Genomic DNA, 22,362 nt, shown 5'->3' with positions numbered 1-22,362 from the left:
GGAATTTGGTGTCTCAGGCTCCAGCAGCCTTGCCTGACAAAGTCCTCGGAAACCCACACAGCTGAAAGAATAATTGAACTAACCCATTAAATCCAGTAACGATTGGATTTTGGGATCCCCCCAAAACGCTGGTCTTCTGTGGCAGTACTATAGCCAGGCAAGGGAATTTTTAAGTTTTTTAAGACCCCTAGGAAGAATATCTTAGGAAGATCTGTAAAGACGCGTGCACTGACAGATTTGGCTTGATGGGTTTGGAGAAGCCGCCAACTAACCCCTGGTGAGAGGTCCTTATGGCACTAGAGCTGTTGGAATTGGCTGAGAATGGCTGTTCTCCAGCTGAAGCTGACTTTCCTTATTTTGTGGCATTTGTGCCAACAGCAGCTTTTAGGTTCATGGCTGCCTCAGGGAAGAGAGTTCATAAACATCAGACTCTGTGTGAATTTTGCTGTTTTCCCAAACAGAACAGCTCCCTCAACCCACCTTTATGGAAAACTGAGATAGATAAAAACTATGTAAGAAACTATCTAAGAGAATACTTGATAACTAATTATTAAAGAGATGGAGTTTGTACAAGCTGCTTACCTAAAAAGGAAAAAGGAAGTGTATCCTACACAGCACTGTTAGCTCATGCACCCACCAAACCACGGACCCCAGGGTAAGTAAGATGACCCTAACAGCAATTCAGAAACTTTGGGGCTTTTCAGAGGAGTACTGGTAACAATCACACCAGTTTTGAAAACGTAATACATCAGCATGGACCCAAAATGTACAACCTGAATATCTTCTTGCTGATGTTTTGAAAACCAGAAGAGAGATCATCAAAGATTACATTTAATTGTGTGCTTGAATGATAGTTTTACCAAGTGTGAAGCATTAATTAATGTTCCCTGGTTTTGTTTAAAAATTTCATTATTCAAGCAAATTTCTCCTCTGCAGAGCAGTGCTCAACTTCAGAGCAGTTGATTGCAGATGTTGTCTTAGATTGAAGAATCTCCTTTGTCCTCATGCCTTTGCCTCATAAAAAGCAATCTAACCATAACAGTCGAAAGGGAATGTTCATTTCTAAATGCTTAATTGCTTCATAAATGTCCAGTGTTCAACATTTGTAAAGGACAGAATCTCAAACAGAAGGAACTACATAGATAAGACATAAAAAACATCCCAGCTCATTATCAATCCAAATACTGTTCATGATCCTGAAATAACTTTTTCAAGATTCAGAGCAAAGTAGAGTTTTTTTAGCTTCAGATTTCCTGGATCTCAATATATTTGATTTCTGTTAAATTTAACTTTAGCTTCGTTATTTTTAGGTTGTGTTTGCTTTGGAATGATTCTAGCATCGCTAGCTATTTTTATTTTGTTCATGGTGCATACCCACAAATTTAATGTGGTCACTTTAGCTTTTTTAATTGGTAAAACTTTCATGCCACCAGTGTTGAAACTGCACAAGGATGTAGTGATATAAAGAAAAGCATTGGCCTTCCAGGTCAAATGATTCTTTTTCTTATGATAGGTTAATCAAATCCTTGGTAATTGGATTTTGTTCTGCAGTAGTAAATAAAGAAGAAATATCTCTGGCAGCTTAAGCTGGATCTTCAGCTGCTGCATCTCTAGAAGTGGCTCAGTTTCCTCCTTCCCTATTCACTTGTACACGAAGAAGGAGGGAATGAACTGCTGGAGAGTATTAGGTCTGCTCCCAGCCCAGCTCCCAGGCAAACCACTACCTGCCCATATACAAAAGGGAGAAAGTGCCTTAGAAAGCACCTTGGAAGGTGGGTGACACATACAAGTCCACAGGTCCGGACGGGTTACACCCAGAAGTGCTGAGGAGCAGGAAGAGGAGCTTGCTAAGCCCCTCTCCATCATCTATCAGCAGTCCTGGCCTAGTGGGCAGGTCCCAGAGGGTTGGATGTCAATCAGTGTGATGCTGCTACACAAAATGGGCAAGAAGGAAGACCCTGGAAACTACAGGCCTGTCAGCCCGACCTCAGTGCCAGGAAGGTCATGGAGCAGATGATCCTAAGTGAGATCATAAAGCACATGCCAGAAAATGAAGGGATCAGGCCCTGTCAGCACAGGTTCATGAAGGGCAGGTCCTGCTTGACCAGCATGATCTCCTTCTATGATAAAGTGACCCGCCTGATTGCTGAGGGAAAGGCTGTGGACACTGTGCATTTGGATTTAAGTGACAGCTTCATTTTAAACTAAACAAAGCATATTTGCAATATGAAAAATCATACTGACTGAAACTTTGGCACTCTGACAGCACTTGGGACTTAAATGGAACTGAAAACTAAATACATTCAGTACCATGTAGGCAATGAAAGCCTTACCTCTGGATTATAATGGTTTATTATTTGTCCCACACAAAGAGCAATGTTAAGATATTACCAACTTAGCAGTCATGGGAATGACAGATTGAAGGCTGCCAGACAATCCTACCCTGCCTTCTCATATCTATTATATACTTATTCACTGTAATATACCCTTCAAATAAATATGGCTACGAATTATCTTCACTACAGAAGCACATAATGAAAATACTCCGTGAATGAGTAACCTATACTATGTAAAAGAAGCTTGGAGCCAAGGTTAATTTTTGAAAGATGATGTTACTTCAGATTTTCTTGTTTCAGTGCACAACTAAAAAAAAAAACAAAACTATGGTAAAACTTGGAAAATAACTGTTCAAGATCAACTGAAGAAAATCATCTCCATCTTTGCACACTGTGCTTTTGTTTCTGGATTTTGTTTCATACTTAAGCACAATTTTTTCCCTAAGAACATCTTCCCTTCCTGAAGCAAAGCTCTGCCAAAGCAGGTACCCCATTGCCCACAATGGCCAACAGCAGACGGGTTTCAAGCACAGGAAGGCACACATGTACATGGGTCTGTCTAAAGTCCAGAGCACAGAAGTATTACCACAGACTGCACTCTGCGTGTATGGTGTAGGAGCCCTGAACGCTCTCCTGACAGGAGGGAAGCATTTCACTATTCACTGCTTCATGTGTCAGAGTTACACCGTTCTTTGCTTGGTTAACTGTTGTGTAAACAGCCATTGCATCTTGCTTGTCTTGAACTTGGTCCCTGCCAATTTCAGTTGATGTTGTCTGACTTTTGTAACAGAAGGGAGGGTGAGCAATAGTTTCCTAATTACTTTATTCCTATTTAAATTTCATCTTTTTTCTCCTTAGACCTCTCTATTTTTGAGATGAAAACCTGTAGCTTGTTCAACACTCCCTGTGCGAAGCTGGTTTCAAACCTCTGTACTCTTACAGCCCTTCTTGGAGCCTTTCAATTTCTTACACAATCATTTTCAATACACAAAACTGCTGAGAGATTCCCAGACATGAGCCCACCTGGATTTCTCCAGTGTGTAATGCTGTCACCTCCATTCTCTAGTCTCTATAACTTCTCACTCATTTTGATCAAGCCAATCAAACTGGTACATACTGACCTTAAACAAAAGAGACCATTTAAGTGTATTCCAAATGATGCCTAGCTGAGAACAGCTTCCTAGGAACAAGGATGGAAATAGTGGAAAAGTCATTCCTGTATCGTTTCTTTATTCCTGCCCTTCTTTATTCTGGCTTACCACCCTGGCATCTCTGTGCTCAACTGTTATGAATTTTTTTCTACACCACGTTTTGAGATCCAAACTCTTGCCACTAGGTGGCATGGTATGGTATGGTATAGTATGGTATGGTATGGTACGGTACGGTACGGTACGGTACGGTACAGTACGGTACGGTATGGTATGGTATGGTATGGTATGGTGTGGTGTGGTACGGTGTGGTGTGGTATTGTTGTGTGCTGATGGCATCGATCAGCCAAGGGTGCTGCTGCCAAGCCAGCAAGCTCATGACATAGGACACTCACCTGGAAACTCAAAATGTTGTTTTGAAGGTAAATGAAGATCATCACTGAGCATGAATTAAGAAATAAGGGTAAATATGCAATGTTGTTTGGCATGCAGTCATCTCAACAAAGTTTGTAAGTCAACAAAGGACATATCTAAACTGAGCTAATCCTTTTCTCCACTTAGAGTGATTACAGAGATAATGGTGCTTTTGTGGCAGCCAAAGTAAATGTCTAAACTGAGTTAGACCAATGGTGCCCTAAAAGTGTCCAGTTATCTCCAACCACTGTAAAGGAAACTGAAGCTCACTTGGCTGCATGTGGGTGTCTAAGGTCAGCTGGGAGGAACCCCAGTCCTTGGGACTGAGCTGACTGCATCTAAGAAAGACAAGAAAGTATTGTGCTGTTTTGCTGGTGAGGTCTCTGCATTCAGCTCCCTTCACATGGAGGATAGGAAGCAGCTGGAGAAGGTTTACAAGATGACACTGGGAACTAGACCTTGGAGGCTAGGACAGCACCAGGGATATGGGAGTTCTTGTAGGAACAGACATCTAAGAAAGATGATACAGATAAATCTGAATGTGAGCAGCATCACTTGTCATGCGGGGATGACTGCGGTGTGAAGGTGTAGAGGCTACATTGCATTAAACAGGGTGTAATGCAAAAGCCTGAAGGGCTCCTGGGTGCAGCCACTGGGGTTGAGTTATTGGGAGAGTGCTGGGATACTCAGATGGTACTGGGGATAAAAGGCCTGAGGGATAGCGGGCACTGGTGGCAATGGTACTGGGATGATGCTGAGGTGCAGAACAAGGACATACTGACATGACTGGGGCAGAGCTTTAGTTTTGTGGGGATTGAAAATATTGGGAGTGTGAGGGGAGGCTGGCAGCTGAGCGTGGAAGGAGATCATTAGGACATGTGAGTAGGGATATGGTTAATGGCCATTGCTTTTTCCCATTCTTCAAGTTCTTCCTCTGTAAGTGCTCCATGTCATGCTTCAGGGCCTGCTGCAACTTGTGGTACTAGGGCCTTTTATCATCTCTGTGCAGCCGAGCCTGGCGACAGCTGTTCTCCACTCCAAAGCAGCAAGGAAGGGAGCACAGACAGCTCGTCCGCCTGTGCACCATGTCTCACTGTTCATCTCCCCTGTAGCATCAGGAGAAAGCATTCATGACAGATGGCAAAGAAGTCTGTCCTCATCCCAGGCTGAGGTGCTTCACCAAGGTGAAGTGCTAATGCATATCCCTGGTGGAGAAGTGAGGCTTTAGATCTAACCAAGGGACAGGAGTGACAGGTTTTCAGCCTGTGCAAAAAGCCCCTGCAAGCAGGAAGAACCATACATGCTGGCTGATCTCCACTTTTCTGCTGGTGAAAGAGGAAGGGAGCGACCTCAGCTCTGCTGTGGGCTCTGGAAAGGACATGGTAGCTATCACTAAGGTGTTTTTCTCCCCTCTCCTTTCTGTTCTCCCTCCTCCTCCTCCTGACAACCCTGCTCCTCTTGTCCCACCAGTCATCCCAGTTCAGGTCCTGGGCTCTTCACTAAGCTGGGGTGCTAGTATTTGTTTTCCACCTCCTTGTGTCATCACAGTTTTATTCTCGCTGGTTTGCAATCCAAGTGCCTTTCTAGCTTGCCACTTCAGCCCCACTTCCCCACTCACATCCACCCTCAGCCTTGATGCTTCCATCGCAGCAGCACCCTGGGCACTCTACAGAAAGTGTTGCCCCTCACGGGGCTGGAAGCACTCAACTGGGTGCAGGCAGCATCCAGTCTACTGCCCAATGGACACAGTCCTGCCAGGCCTAGGAGCTGGCAGGGGACACGGCGTGCCCTCTGCTTCTGACACAGCCCCCTACAAATTCATCTGCCAAGCTGACAAGGTTCTGCTAAAGTACGTGAGCTGAGGCTTTTTAAAAACACATTTATATCCTGGCTATGTCTTCTGGCATCAGGGTGACCTCCTTCCTCTTTTGCCAAATTTCAGCCTGTTGCTCAAATAAACAGTTGCCTAATCTTGCCCTGAAAAGCACAGAACCATTTTTACTGAAACTGCCCTCCCCTTTCCTCCTCCTAAAAGAAAATGGAGGGGGAAAGAATCAGCCCGAGGCCAAGCCTTGGCAGAAGACATTTCAGCCTGGATGAGTAACATCTAACAAGCTTACCAGCAACAGAAAGCAGGAGTTCATAATGAGAACTGTCAAGCGGTGGTAATTACAAGCAGTGCTACCAACTCCATCTGCAATGTGCATCACCCAGAAAAGGAACGAAGTGCATAAGTGGCAAAGTTAATTTTATGTAACCTGAAGAACTGGATGGATGCCTTGGAGTGTCTGTTTCTCATCCGACTTCATCTATCGCTAGCTTCCTTTTGTTACTTCTTGCAGTTGTGCTCTTCTTCCTCTGCAGCTCCTGCCATCTGGAACAGTGTTCTTGTATTCTATCAACACCCGAATGTCAGCTTTCAGCTAAAATCGTTATCTGGGATCCTTCTCTTTTGCTTTTACTTTTCTCCTCATGTTGCTTATATTAATCTCGGAAATGGTTTATCCAACTCAGCTGAGAATGATGCAGCAAACAACCTCTATGTGAGAAGCAAGGAAGAAGCTTGCAATTTAGCATAGGAATGAGCTTCAGACAGTCAACTAAAAAAACCTGATAATCTATAACCCCTAACTGTGGACACTGTTAGAATCTCATTTATATGATCTCCAGATATAAGCTTAAATATAAGGTAATAAACATTAGTGAGATACTTCGGAGAGTCTGTTGCTCACCAACTACATAGGATGAACTAGCACAACCTGTGAGGTCAACTTGCTTGGCCAGCTCTTGCTTGGATTCACAAAGGGTTAAACTTCTGCCCAGTCAGTTGTAGGAAGGATTCAGCCCTTTCACAGCTGTAAATCCAGGAGACAGGCTTGTTATCTTATCTGGTATCTTGCATAACACAGGCTGTGGGGCTTCCCTGGCCTGATGTTTACTCAGACCTTAATCTTCTTGAAAAAGCAGTATTCAGGCACAATTTTATGGTAGCTCTAGGTATTTCACACACTGATCCCCCAGTAATGACCCCCCAGGTTTTGCATCTGTAATGATTTCAGGATAACTATGGGTGTAACTTGTGAGCACTTAAACTTAGCTAAATAGTTGGCACCTTAATCATGGAATCATTTATGTTGGAAAAGACCTTTAAGATCAACAAGACCAACCCTTAACCTGACACTGACAACTCCATCACCAAACCATGTCCCTCAGTGGCACATCCTCCAGGGATGGTGACTCAACCACTTCTCTGAGCAGCCTGCACCAGCGCTTGACAACCATTTGGGGGAATAAATTTGGGGGAAGAAATGTTTCCTAATAGCTAATCTAAACCTTCCCTGTGCAACTTGAGGCTGTTTTCTTCTGTCCTATCACTTGTTACTTGGGAGAAGAGATTGACCCTCACCTTGCTATAACCTCCTTTCAGGAAGAGCGATAAGGTCTCCTCTGAGCCTACTTTTCTCTAGGCTAAACAAACCCAGCTCCCTCATCTGTTCCCCATCACACTTGTGCTCCAGACCCTTCACCAGCTCCATTGCCTTTCTCTGGACGTTCTCCAGCACCTCAAAGTCTTTCTTGTAGTGAGGGATCAGAACTGAACACAGGATTCAAGCTGTGGCTTCACCAGCGCCCAGTACAGGGGGATGATCACAGCATTCTCCTGGAGAAACTGGCTGCTCAACAACAATTGAATGTTGTCGAAGCCGATGTAGACAACATCCACAGCCTTTCAGTCATACACTAGCAGGTCACCCTGCTGTAGAAAGAGATCAGGTCAGTCAAGCAGGACCTGCCTTTCATGAACCCATGCTGTATGTTCCACCATGTGATGGCTGGCACTCATTGCAAAGCTGGTGATGAATCCCTGTGATGTAATCTCTGCTAGGTAACACCAGCAGTTTAATCACAGTCATACTAATGGACATGTCTGTTACCCAGCAAAAAAACTTTTTTCTCACTGGGATGAGAACTGTTCCACCACCTGCAGATGTTGAACATTTGCTGTGAAAACAGCCTATTACATTTCAATTGCAGTCTAATTTACACAATTTACTGTTAAAGTACTAATACATGCAATTACCTGGCTCTTCTATTAGTGAAAATCTCCCTTCCCACTAACACGGAGCAGAAGGAGCATGCTGCAATGAGGAGGTGTTTGCCTTTGCACAGCTGTTGAATCCTGCTCTGGAGACATTTGCAGATGTCATCGGAAAAGTGACTGAGATAGAATGATCAGAACTGCAGGAAATCACTGTTTTTCTTTATTTATGTTCTTCTATGATTTAAAACTCTTCTTACATGCTTTTTTTTTGTTTCTTCATTCACTGTCTTCTGGAGAAGGCACATGTAGTTGGGTGGTTTGGTAGGTAGCACTACAGATTAGAGGGATGCATAGTGGTAGGATTATGTGATGCATGTGGGCAGCTGTTGGCTTGGTCTTGTCCTGTTTCCTTTCCATGTCTGTTCTCTGTTACCCGACCATTCAACAGTGCTTGTGAGAAACAAGCTCAGAAGGAGAATGGTTAACTGCTTGCTGGTGCCTCCTGGGGAGGATCAGGGCCTGGAGAGGGTCAGGTGGGGACAGGTTGAGAAGCTGGTTTCCAGATACAGGGAAGAAACAGGGAGATGGAGGATGCTGCTAAGCCAGCCAGGTTTAGCTCTCTAAGCTGCATTTCCATCAAGGTTAAGCTGGGAAATAAACCATATTGCTACCTCTCTGAAATGCAACTGCAGTAGGTAAGTGAGCCTGACAGCTTGAGCCAGCCACATGGCAAGATGCGTAAGAGACACCCAAGTAACGTACTTTATCCGTGCTTTCTAAAGCCTTTGACCTCCTACTATGAAAATCATAGCACAGACTTTGGTGTCCTTAATGCCATTGCCACAGCTGGGTGAGCTGGAACAATCTCTTCTTTGTATTCAAATGCATATGTGGTCGTAGGTATCGGTATCCCTTTTCCCATTACTGGGAGGTACCAGGCCAGATGTGGGGTAGTACAAGCTCTCTTTTAATCAGCCTTGTTCCGGGGGGGGGGGGCTGGGAATTGCAAAGTCACGGATGCTGGCTTGCGAAACTGCTGAATGAATCAGGCAGGAGCAGGTTTGTTTACACAGAAAGCTGGTACACAAACAAACAGCTGGGCAATGCAGGATGAGGAGAGACAAAATGCTCTGCTCTAGCCAGAACTGAGATCAAATGTACTTTCTAAACAAGCTTGCTAATAGATCTCCCAGATGTTCAGAACCAGATGTAAAAGACAATTTATGTGCTTACAAACTGAACACTGCAAAGCTGGACTTTAAGGAGCTTCCCATGCGAAACGGAAGCTGAACCCCACGTTAAGCACTCACTTTCCCTGTATGCAACATTTAGGATGACTCTGATGATCTGAAAAGAATCCAAAATGTCAATGTGTAAAGCAAGAGGCACCTGATGCTAAGCTGTTTTGTGGAAAGCTACTTGGAGCGAACCAGCAAGAAGTTCCAGGGACAAGCATAGACTAAAAATCTGCCCTTCAGAGTTTTCATTGCCTTGCTTTACTTAAGGTCCATAGCTCAGAAGCTTCCTTTGACCCCTGCTGTCTTTGCAATTCATTTCAGTCCTGAAAGAAAGGGCCAAGCTTATTTTAGAAAATAGAAGGTGGCTGAGTTTGTCATGATAGGGAATACTGTGTGGCATCTAACATGCTTATTCCACATCTCAACTATTTTGTGTAATTTTGGAGTCCCCATGTGTTCAGGTCTCCAGTCCCATGGGCTGCACAGTGCCCATGAGCAAGTAAGAAGTGTCACCATGCTGGCCCACCTGGCCTAGCAGCCTGCTGCACAGCTCATACGCCCAGGATGTGCAGGACCTGTTGTGAATTCTCTCCTTGCTCTAAAGGGTTAAACAAGTACAGCCAACAAGTCTGGGTTATAGATAACTTGGAATAATACCACGGTTGCTATACTTGGACTATAAAGTAATCAAGTATTATAGAGTACTGGGGCTGAAGATGTGAGTGCCTCCTCTGATGTCGGAGGGTGACAGGTAGGTAGGAGATGGGTTTTCCTCCACCAAACCAGCCTAACAAGGAAAATAATATTCAGGCCCCTTTTTGCTTTCTTCAGCTGTGTTGTTTTGGACTTAGGTGGTCTGATGTCTTACAAACAGCTGAGAAATCTACTGCCAGACCTGGCTCTGAGTGTTCACCTGACCTTTGGAGGTGTGTGTGTGGGATGAAGGAGAAGTACCAGCAAAAGTTAATAATTTGTAGCCTTTGAATCCTCTTAAGGGGACTTTTCTTCTCCATTCAAAGTAGAGAGGACCTGTGCTGTCAGCTGTCTCTCAGATGTTTCTATTTTAAGCAGGCTGTGTGTGATAAGCAAGCAGCAAACATGCTGTTAAAGTGGAATTTGCAGAAAGGATGTGTGCAGTCTCCTCGCCCAGGAGAGCTCCGCTGGCTGCAGCAGTGCAGTTAGGTGTATCCCAAAGGATACTCACCAGTCACCCGAGTGTTAATCTCTTACAGGACGTACTTCAGGGATATTGCCTCTCCTTGTCTCCCACACCGGCATATAGTCTGCCCTTGGGAAGAGGGGCATACAGAGCCCCTCTTGGAAAGCAGCCATCTCTGCCTGCTTTCCACCATCTTGGTAAGGGAGGATACCGAGACTCCTTGCATGGAGCAGGCTGCTGTGGTACTCCTGCTGCAGAGCTGCTATGAAAACAAAAGTAACCCATGCTTTCATTTTCTCCCTGGCTTATCTCAGCCAACCCTAAGTGCTTTGGTAAAGAGACAGTGTGTGCATTTGTGGAGCAGCACAGAGGGCTCTCTGGGCTGTACTATAACCCAAAATATAGATCCGTAACTGATATGTCACAGAGTTGGCCAAAGCTCAAAGCGTGCCAGTAAAGTAGAGGGAATATATGGTGGGGGGAGGGATGAGTGCACTTTTATCTCATTCAACAAGCTATATCTTATCTGGTGCCAGGGGAAAGCAGTTCTTAGCTACAGCTGCTACGTGTCTTCATATATCTTCTGTGAGCAGCATTAAAAGCTGCCCAAGGCCAGCCACCCACGAGAGTCCAAAGCCCCACAGAACAGCTGAGGTATAAGAAACACTTTGAAACATTACATTAAGGGTTTTATTTCCTGTAATTTACGGAATGACACAGTCATTTACCTCATGAGGCGTTGATTTCCAGGGAGGCAGAACTGGCAGAAAATACTGAGAGACGTCTGAGCTATTTCTGAGACAACTGAAATTCTGTATTACAAATTACACACTTTTTTGGTTTTGTGTTGCAGTTATATTTATTATAGACATCATGTTTGTATTTACAGCTCTGATGTTTTCTAGAGTGACTTCCCAGGCCCCGTGACCACATGCAGTGTAACAACAGAGCTAATGGTTTTAAACCAAAAGAGGGAAGACTCAGGCTGATGAACGTGAGAAAAGAGTATTTTACAATGAGGGTGGTGAAACACTGGCACAGGTTGTCCAGAGAGGTGGTGGATGCGCCATCCCTGGAGACATTCAAGGCCAGGCTGGATGTGGTTCTGCCAACCTGATCTAGTTGAAGATATTCCTGCTCATCGCTCAACCAGATGACATTTCAGGTCCCCTCCAACACAAACTATTTTATGATTTGGTGACAAGGTGTATGACAGCTTTCTGAGATACCTGTCGGAAAGAAGAACGTGGGTGAGGTTGGGGTTCCAGCCCCACGGTGGGAATACTGTCTGCCCAGGACACCCGTGCATCTCGTCTCAAAATTGAACTTCTTTTCCCTTATTTGTCCACTCGGTGGTGCTAAAACACCACCAGCTCCTTTTCTGCACTTCCTCACTGGCCTGTGTCAGGCAGAGAACGTCTGCGCTCCTCAGGGATGTCCAAGTCACCACTTCAAAAAACTACCACTGCAAATCCAATAGCCAGGAAAACTAATGAGCTTCCTGGGTCACTGCTTCATACTCTGGTGCTTTGTTTCCAATGGGACAGAGATAAGCAACACAAAAGACTCATACCTAATTACATGGGAAGAGATAAGGAAACCCACAAGCGTTTCCTCTGATGTTGATTGTAATTCAATTAATTTGTGATTCCATCTTGGTTTTAGAGAAATGGAGTAATGTCACTACTAAAACTACTTTTGTTTTCAAAAATAGCTGGCAAAGAATTGACACTGTTAGGCAAAGGTTGGGGGAGGGGAAACATAATTTTTCTCCTAATCAGCTAATACAAGAAAGATGGGTGAAAAAAAAATGAAGTTTAACATGTGACACACACCTCTTCAAGTTTAACTACTTCTAAACTAGTATGAGAGATGAGCCAAGCAAAAAGGATCAGGATTTGAACAGCCAGAAATGTTTCCTAACCTAATTCTCAGTCAACAACTTACCAAATGGAAAGTGACTCAGTATGTCTGAAGGGAAGGATTCTCTGAATTTAAAATAGGTGAGAAAAACCTACATAGCATGTGATGTGATTACATCTATTGTATTAATTCTTGTAATATAACTCTGTGGACAATTGCAATAGTATTTCTGAACTCTGGTTTTATGAAAAAACAAACCAAACCAACCCAACTCCAGGCACCCCCAGCACTCATCAGCACATGGGTGGTTAAATACTTGCAGATAATGCTGTACTTTATTCTCCCTTTTCCTACCAGTTTTTACCTTATTAACTTCCTGTGACCAGAAGCAGTGTTTGGGTTAATGGCCTAACTTATAGTTTATGACTTGCTGTTGTGCACTGACCTCTTAGACATTTAAATTCTATGTGAAGAGCCCAAGAAACAGCTCTTGCTCCAGGAGTGTGGTCCAGTGCCAGAGACATGACCATGTTGTCCTCTGCACTGGGTACCACACTGGATGATGTGGGTGACACTGTCAGGCAGTGCCCGTGGTCTGCCAGGGCTGGACCTCTTCCAGTTCACAGGCTGCCCAGGAAACATGCATATACCTCAATCCTGCCTTCTCTTGTGCTGCGAGTCAACAAGACCCTGTAACTTCTGCTCTTTCAGGTAGGGAGATGGCTGTTTGTGGCTCCTTTTGGGGCACAGATGGGGGCCTCATGAGCCTCATGGCCTCATGAGCTCTGCAGTGGCTGGATGCAAGAGGTGAAGGAGTGAGGGGTTTGGGGACAAGAGGAATGCTAAGGAGAAGGCAAAGGAGTGAGTGTCTGGCTGTATCGCTGCCCTCTCTTCACAGCAGTTTTTTTGTAGAGGTGTGTGGTCTGTAGTGTTTTGATGGCTGTAGCTACCCTGAGGAACCCTAGGGCTGGACTTTTGCTGCTGAACACACTTCTGCTGGAAAAACAGATATTCACCACAGAAACACTGGCTTTGCAGCAGCAGTGTGCCTCTCTCCTCTGTGTCCTTGGCTCCATAGGCTGAGGAGATCCATCTTCAGCCCATGAACTCTCATCCCTTCAGCCTCAAATATGATTCTCACAAACTTTGAGGGTAATCCTGCCAAATTTCCTGCCTCCTCTGGAAAGGTGGTTCCCCAGAAACCAATTTGAAACCTCACTGAGGATTCCACTGATGCCTCTTTGTCAATAAAATCCCACTGTCATGCTGCATGACAGATCATACTCCAGAAAATGCAGCCCTTGATGGGAACAGCCAGATCATTTTGATTAGCTTGACTCTTGTCTTGTGAAATCTGCCTTCATGCCACACTTCTTAAGTGTGTTCAAAGTTCAAAGTTTCTATGTGTCTGAACCTGCCCATAGACTGCTCAGCTTTCCAAACTCCTGATGTGTGAAACATGCCGCAGCGCTTTTCTGCAGTACCATCCTCCCCATGAGCAGTTTATCACTATGCCCTCTCTTCCTGTCTGGCCACCTAAATAGTAGTCACCTACTGCATTTACTTGTTGGACACAGAGAATGAGGACAAGATGGCAGAACTGCTGCTAACATGAGAGATGCAGCTGCCATGTACCTGGCATTTTGATGCTCAGAGTGGGGACAGCAGTGAGCCACAGGAAGGAGCAGCCCAACCCCAGAGAAGATGCTCCCTGCTGAGAAGAGGCTCTCTAGGACCACTGCATGTGGCTACCAAGACTGGGCCTTCTGGGCTGGTGTTGTATGAGTTCGGTCAGGCCAAGTGGATATCTACAGATAGTTTTTAGTGTCCTACTAAGAATATGTTACTGTCATTGCTCATTCTGTGTAATTATTCCAATAAAACAATGACCCTTTCCTGATCATCTTCTTAAAAAAACACACTCCCAAGCAGTACGTTTAAAAAAACAAACAACTAGCTCATAGGTTCTGATCACTTGACCCAGAAGGGAACATTTCAGTTTCATTTCTCTGCAGTTTTATCAAATCCTGTATTTAATGAAACAAAAGTGAAAATGGACAGAAACTAAAAGACAGAGGTATTTGAAGATCTGCTGTGTTTACTCATAATTTTCTGCTGTAGAATTTCTTGTACTTTCTGCAGCTCCTAGAAGCAGCAGCAGAGTGCCCCAGTCAGACCACTGGTCCAGTTCATGGGAACAACTGTTGGGTTCCTGCTTTTGGCTCATAAAACACATACTGAAAAGCATGTAGATCTGGAGCAATCATTGACTTATCTGTAGTTTTCCCTCATCTGCCTATTTTAGTTACGTTAGTCTCCTATGATGTTACAGAAACATGAGACAAAAACCAGATTTGTATTATCTGTCCTAATAGCCTCAGAAGAGGCTCACTAGAGACTTAACACTCTCACCTCCTTGGCAATTAACATAGGGAAAAAGGCATTTCAGCATGGTGCATTTAATCCATTTTTAAACATCTATTCCAGGATTTAATAAAAAATGCATCCTAAATGCACCTTTTTTTCCTCATTTGACTGTAAAGACTGATCAGATATATATACCTATTCTACAGTGTTTCCACATTTTACTAGATTATTGTCTCTTGCTAATGGCATCATTGAAACCTTTGTTCTTCTCTTGCCTGACATTTAAATTCTGCACCCTTTTTCTTGGTGTTTCCTAAGAGTTTTGCCGGTCAGCATCTCTCTTTGTTTTCAGAGCTGCTGTAGCATGCCTGCTTTCTATAGCTTTCTGTGGTGTCTGACATAGTGTTATATTACAGAAGACAAACATGCATTGCTTTGCAGAGGCTTGCCTTTTGTTCAACTATTTACTGAGCAGAAGAAATTGGTTTGCAATGAATTTTGTAGCTTATCTTTGTCTGTGAAAAAGCCATAGTCTTTCTCGCTAGGGCTGGGCAAATATACTGTAACTTGGGAGGCCTGACAACCTGCAAACGATGTAGCTGACAACTTGTCAGCTGAAAACCACTTGTGTGGAATAACTAAAGGGCCAAAACAACGTTTGACAAACAGGTTATTGTATAAATGTGCTCATTTTCTGTGTGCATAAGATTAACATTGGCAAGAAAGAAGCTGACTGGAAGGGGAAAGAGAGATTTGAAAGGGCAGAAACAAAAGAACAGCCCTCACTGTGTACATGTATTTCAGCCTACAAAGCCTTGGCCCACAGATCTACATGTCTGTGTGCAGGATTGAGCTGCTTCATATGTACATGCAATGTTTCACTTCAAAACAAATTAATTTCTTAATTACCCCGTAGGACCCAGCAGAAGGGAAATCACTGGGGTAACACTGAATGTGCTAAGGTCTGAAGTATGATGATGCATCTTTTATAGTGATTGCTGCATATTGATACATGCAGCTTCAGAAGTGGTAACCTCATGAGCTGCCCAGGCATGAATACCACTATTGTTTCCAAGTAAGAAAAACAGACCTGCAGAAAACAGAAACTCTTATAGTTCTGGGCTGATGCCAAACTGTTGTATATTCTTTCGGAGAAAGATATCCTGCTTCATTTTGGATATGTTCTCACAGTAGCTTATTTTATGCTTATAATTGTGTGGCCAAATGAAGGAGACAGCATTCTGGAGACCTACAGCATGTGTTTAACAAAGCTCAGACAAAAACCAGGCTCACAGTTAGATACACATTCAACACTGCATTAGGAAGAGCCTTGAGTTAACCTTCTCTAGAATAAAACCAAGGAAGTCGTAAGGAAGTGGCAAGAGGCCAGTATCAAACCACAAAGTGTTTGTATTCAGACCCTTACATTTGTACTTCTCAATGGGCAGGTGGTGCTAGAAGTGATCCTGTGTGCTTAAAGCTTTGAAATATGTGATATTGGGACAGATTTCTTCTGTGCCAGCCCTCAGACAGTAATTTAATCTTCACTATTACCAGAGCCTGAAAAAAGCACAGCACCTTGAATCTCACAACTGGTGGTCTTGTCTATTTCAAGTCTGTGCCTTACTCTCCAAGCAGGATAAAATCCATTTCAGATCTAGTTATGACATTAATGTTTTCTAAAGTAATGACTTCTTAAAGCCTCAGAGGCTGGGGTTTTGTTTTCCAGACATTGTACAAGCATATTTTACCAGGTTTTCCTTTTTCTTGAAAACATGCACTCATTGCTTTTGGGTGTTAGCAATGGGGTGGTTTATTTTGTTTCTTTAATCTCACATAATGGAAAGACAGGAGAATCTTACTTCATCCCTTCTCTTCCCATTCTTTGATCCCAGTGATTTTTAGGACAGTGCTTTTCCAGCTGAAAATTGTCTCTCTCTGCTGAAACTACCCAACACAGTAACAAAGGACCCTTTGCTCTTCCAAGGCTGCTGTATCCTCCGCCTCAGCAACACTGTAGGGTAATGAACTCAGGATCTAGCTGCTGCTCCTCCAGCCAGTTGCACTCACAGGTACTTCAAATTTCTGAGCCAAGAATGTTTCTATTTGGATGCAAGCTTTTTTTTCTCCAAAAAAGGACCTGAGTGACCTTTTGGATTATCATAATTAGTAACACTGACCTTCAGGTAATAGGCCCAAATGGTTGCATTAGAGGTAGATATGGCTTCCACTGCATAAACAGATTATCTGCTACCTGGGATGGCTGGTACTGGCTGGTACTGAGATAGATGGATTTTAAGTCAGTGCAGGCTTGGGTTGATGCTAGGAAAAAAAAAAAACAGACAAACAACAAGGAAACAAACAAACAAACAAACAAACAAAAACAAACAAAAACCAACCAACAAAACAAACAAAAAAGCTCAGCTTTTTCTTTTTGTATACACTGTGTTTCTTAAGAATATTTTGAGAAAGGACTTGCAGTTGTACTGAAAACCCTGTCTTTTCAGTACTTACAGGAGTAAATAAATGAGAAGTAATCTAATGTGCACTACTGAAAGAAAAGCGCACATTACATAGTGCATATTAGATAGTGCACATACAGATTTTATGTTAAATTTGTAATATTTTCATGAGAGTGTATTTGAAGAAAAAACATATTGGCAAGAGGAAGAAGAAGGATGATGAGCCTTGCTAAGAGGTTAAGCTAGTATTTTCTGGCTAGCAGCCACAAATTGAATATTAACCTCTGATTTAATTTCTGAGGTAGCTGGCTTTTTAAATAAAATGCTTCAGCACAGCAATGATCCAGTTCCTAGGTCAGGTGTGATGCAGTCACACTGAGCGTGATTCACAAACCACTTGTATATTTCTGGACCTAGTAGTAGTCTTAGTAGTAAATCTCCAGTGTTATCCTCAGGAAATCAGTGCCACATCTGATTCTCTTTCAGTTGAAGGAGTATTGACATACAAGATCCCCCAAGAACATGAATAGCAACAGCTAGTTCAACTAAAGCAAATTAAACCCTTTAGGAAGGATGTAAAATTTGCAGAGGAATGACGAGGAATGAGGGAAATAAGATCTAGAGAAATATTCTTACTATGACAGCAGGAAGAAACCTGCTTTTTAGAAAGAGGACTCCTTTGGAAGAACCAGGAATGTGGAGCTCTGAATTTACACAGTTCAATGCAGCTGAATAGCAGCCTTTTAAGTTCCTTGATATATAGGTGGTCCTCTTCCCATATAAATGTGGCTTATTTTAGTCCAATCCTTTCTGTTTTGGCATTTCTCAGATTCCTTTCTCCTGCTGAATGTAATGTTTGTTTTACCATCAGGAAGAACAAAATTGTCTTCCTGGTAGCAGAGAAAGTCAGTAGATTCTCAAATCTTAAAAAAACGGAATTGAACTCAGCATTTACCAAGATCTTTCAGCAACTCATTCCAACCCTTTTTATCATCCAAATAAGTAACAATGAAAGAGTTTGACTGATCTAAAAGCCTCAACTTACTCAGTGTGACCTTGATACATTTTTGAGACTGTTTATGGCTTATGGGAGAATTTAACTAAGCACTAAACTTGAGAAAACCCACAACTGATTCAGGTAAACTTTAACCTTTGTACTCATGATCCTTTGAGTAGGAGGATGTGGAAAACAAAACTGTCTGAGTGAAAAGGGAATGGAAACTTTCCAGATTGCAAATATACTGACCTTCAGTAAGGAAGCAGCGAGATGTACGCTCTGGGTTTTGCTTTTTTAATCCCTTGAACATTTGAGGTTATTGCAATGAGTCACAGGTGCCCTTCATGTCTAGATATGATATTTGAGTCTTATGAGCTTTTTACACTTTTTTTTTTGCTATATGCCCAAATGCAAATTAAAAGGTCTAATTTAAAAAAAAAAACTAATAGTTACTGATAGTCTAGAAGCAGGTGCCCTGTTGCTGTGTTTAGCTGAAACAGTGGGCAGTTTGCATCCACTAATTTATCAAAACACAGTTTGCTGATCTCATGTTTACAGCATGTCAGAATTACTCTGCTCTTGAGACTTCGATTAATTTGTAAATTAAATGCGTAGTGCAACTTTACCTGCAGTTAATATTTTCTGCATCAAGTTGGGTTTTCCTAAGTTTTCCTTAATATCTATTTTTTTCCTATTTCTCTCATCATTATCCTTAAGACCTGAAGGAGTTGATGAACTACATCTTCCAAAGAAAATTTGTTCAGTAGTTTTTCGTGGAGTGCTAACTGCCATCTTAGATCAGCTTAACAACTAAAAACCACCCCTTTACTGCTGGAAAGGGGCTTGATGCTCAAGATGAAGCTAATGCTCCAATGTTCAAAATAAGCAGATCATGTTCCACAGAGTCATTTGATACCTTTGGTAAGCTGAAAACTGTGGGCACTAGCCTGCAATAACTGTTTCTGTTTCTTAATACAGGTTTTATAGGTGGGTTTAGATTAGTGGGAGAGTGGGTATAGAAGTCTCCTTCCATCTCTCAGTTCACTAGCTGAGTTGTGTGGCTTCCTGATGAAGCCTTGTGAGGCCTTGGAGAAATGCCTTGTTTCTCACTCATAAAAGGAGTTTGGAATTAAGATAGTTTCTGTAATTTCTATATATAAACAGTGAGGTAGGCTACAGAAACACTTGAAGTAATACATTTAATGTTTTAGAGAGTCTGTTTTCCTGCCTACCTGAACGCTTGGCCAGGATTAAAGACCAGAGCAGTATCATTGAAACTGCAGATTATGTTTTTATCTTATCCTTGGTAGCACTGACATGATAAATTGGCTACTCTTGAGCTGGTTCTATCTCCAGAAAACACAAGATAAAACTCATAGTTAATATTTGTGCATGTCAACTTGTTAAGGTTGTCCTTAAGTTGTGTAACTGAAATCCTACTGAGATATTCCAACAGTCACTTACGGTGGTGAGAAACTAGGTAACAGTATTTTTTTTTCTGTAATTTATGGGAGAGAAGAGCATTAGCAGTGGAAAGGAAAGTAACAGTGCCTTTTCTTCCTCTCTTCCCCTTCATAGATGTTTAGGGGTGTGTTACAGAGGCACCATTAAAGCCAGGCTTTTTAATGCTGTGGAAGACAGAACACTGAAGAAGGTGTCAGAGAAGGATGACAGCTTGGGGAGACTGACATTCATCAGGCCCCTTGGAGAAGAGAGGGAATGTGGTACATCAGGTATTTTAAGGGCTGTCTCTGCTGTTTCATGCTGGCCTTGATAATGCACTGATGTTGTAGGGTTACTGTGTTTCACCTCCAGAAATTTGCTGCATCACCTTTGTTGTTTCAGTCAACTCTGCCATTAGGTCTATTTACATAACCTGTGGTAATGTGGCAGCCAAACTTTGATTAGCACTTCCACCTCTGTGATTAGATGGACATCTGTAAGAAAGCAGTTTCCTTTGGTTGAGGACATTTTCTGAATGCAGGACTTTATCAGAGTCTGCAAAGTGTCTTGCTTCACTTTATTAATCCTACTGGTTTTTAAGTCAAAACTGTGATCTTGAAAGCTTGTTGCAGCAGGTAAAAGTGCTGGAATAATAAGGTTCAGTCCCACTGTGATGTGCCACAGCCTGAGAACCAAAGCTGAAGCCTGCATTTAGCTTGGGTAGGTGTGGGGGTTGGAATGTATCAAAGCTGTCAGAGACCATGGGAAGGAGAAACTACAGCTGGCAATTAAGAGTGACCATGAGAAGAAGGAACTACAGCAGGCAATTAAGAGTGACCTGTCCCTGACTGGTACTTGGAAGATGTTGGAACTGGCAAGGAACAAGGACGTCGGAACTGGAAAGAGGATGTCGATAAGAAAGTCAGATAGCCTTTTCACCTGATGTAACCGCAAGGCAAACACAGATGTGCTTTGCTAATTGCTTGGAAGCATATAAATATCGTGTAATCTTTTCAATAAACGATCCAGCTTGCACTCTACCTCTGGGTCTGTGCCTCCATCTTCACAGGTAGGACGTGAGCACTACTGCTGTCCTCTCTCTCTGCCTCTGGAGAGTGACCGTGGTCCCAGGTTGAAGCCAGATTCAGGATGCTGATGATAACGCACTGTTCCTCGGGAATTTCAGTCCTAAGAAGGAACTTATAGTCATGTTCTTACTTCATGTCCTTTGGGAAATGAGTATCCATAATTGCAGATAAGTTGGTGGGCAACATTCCCTCTTACCTCTTTCTCTGAAAAGCTAAGGATTTGCTGGGAATGGAGAACTTGGGGAGCTGCTACTATACTGGAAGAGACAAAACAAGAAGAAAGAGTCCATCAGTTCAGGGCAGCTACACCTCTTTTTCTGCTATTACAAGCACTTGAACTTGCCATTTCGTTTCTCCCCTTTGACTCCCTCCTCGTTGCGACAGGAGGCTTGCCAAGCAGAATGTGAGGGCCTGAAACTGCTAACCTGGATGCCTGGGAGCGGAGGAAAAGCACGATTTTTATTGGCAAGTTGGAAGGAGGCAAGGGTACAGAGAGGGAATGGGCAGATATGTGGCTATGTGTGGAGCTACACACACATACACATATGCAGAGCTTGGCTTCCTAACAGTTCCCCACATCCAATAAAACTCTAAATCCCATACCCCACCACTCTCAGCTGTCTCAGTTTTTAAATCTTGTCTTCTCCATGTCACCAGCTTCCTTAAAATGGCTTATGAGTGATCTGATAACCATTTTAAACTCTTAAAAGGAGTTTTTAATCAGAGGTATTTTTGTGCAACTGCTGAAACAGCAAATGTTATGTCTATAATTATGTGGAGTTAAACGGTGTCGCAGTAGAAGCTATGCTATACTAGCTGCTACTGCAGCTGGCTGTTTGAAATTTGACAATATTGTTATACACCATAAATGTCATCACATTACAGGAAATTTGAAACAATTTTAGGAAATATATGACTGAGTCTCCTGCAAATTCTTACTGGAACTCTGTTACAGAAAATTACCTGCCAATGTCATAATGCTCTGTTCAGTTATACTTCCTTTATTTTAACTCTTCAGTTCTCAGTTATGTAAACTCCCTTCAACCATTCTGACATTACTAAATGGGGCTTCTTAAAATGCATCTGCTGTTTCTTTACAAGAAATGACAAGACCATGACTGCGGGGAGATTCTGAGCTTCGGTCAGTGATCTGGTACCTGCTGTGGAAGTTCTTCACATTTCTATACGCACAGACACTGTCTTAATCCCCTCCAGGGGAAAGTTATACTGTGTTTCGCCTTTCTTCTGGTCTTCCCCTGTGACTCTCAGTAACTAAAGTCTTTTCACCGGCAGTGTTGTTTCCCTCTTGCATTCTGCAGAGCTGCCTGTGTTAGTAAAAATGGCCAGTTTCACGCTGCTGCCGAGGAGAACAAGGTAAACCTGCCGCGTTTGCAGCAAGTCCCCTCCTGGCCGCTCCTTCGCGGTCAGCAAAGCTGTAGGAGCGGGCTCCGGTCTCTGTGGGGAGAGCAGTGCCAGTGGGAACCCAGCTGCGACCCGAGGCCTCCCCTGCAGCAGCCGGTCTCGGTTCCGTCAGCGCAGCACGACGTCCCGCAGGCAAGGCAGCGGACCGGGGCCGCTCCCCTTCCCGGCGGCGGGGTGCAGAGGCCACGCGGGCCGCCCACGAACCCCACGCAGCTGGAAATCCCCACCACGGGGAAGCACGCTCCTCCGGCGGGTTTCCCCGGCCGGGAGGAAAGTACCTAACGGCCCGCTGACACCACGGCCTGCCCCTGCCTTGCCGGCGCCCTGCCTCGTCAAAGCCGCATGAGAGGGGCTGAGCGGCAGTGCTGAAGGAGCAGGGGTAG

The 22,362-nt window shown here is 43.5% G+C and overlaps 1 long non-coding RNA gene across 1 annotated transcript; it reads right to left on the bottom strand.

The window, feature by feature from the left end:
- Positions 1-14,162: 14,162 nt before the first annotated feature.
- Positions 14,163-21,834, bottom strand: LOC133271587 (uncharacterized). Its single transcript, XR_009744194.1, has 3 exons — positions 21,521-21,834; positions 20,754-20,814; positions 14,163-16,889 (listed from the first exon to the last, which is right to left on the bottom strand). It is a non-coding gene; the product is annotated as an uncharacterized LOC133271587 (long non-coding RNA).
- Positions 21,835-22,362: the final 528 nt, after the last annotated feature.

Source organism: Pezoporus flaviventris, unplaced genomic scaffold, assembly GCF_033815535.1.
Source record: "Pezoporus flaviventris isolate CSIRO_AGI_PZ_B2104156 unplaced genomic scaffold, CSIRO_AGI_Pfla_v1 ptg000025l, whole genome shotgun sequence".
In the NCBI taxonomy this organism is placed as follows: Eukaryota; Metazoa; Chordata; class Aves; order Psittaciformes; family Psittacidae; genus Pezoporus; species Pezoporus flaviventris.
This window is presented reverse-complemented; position numbering and strand designations above follow the sequence as displayed.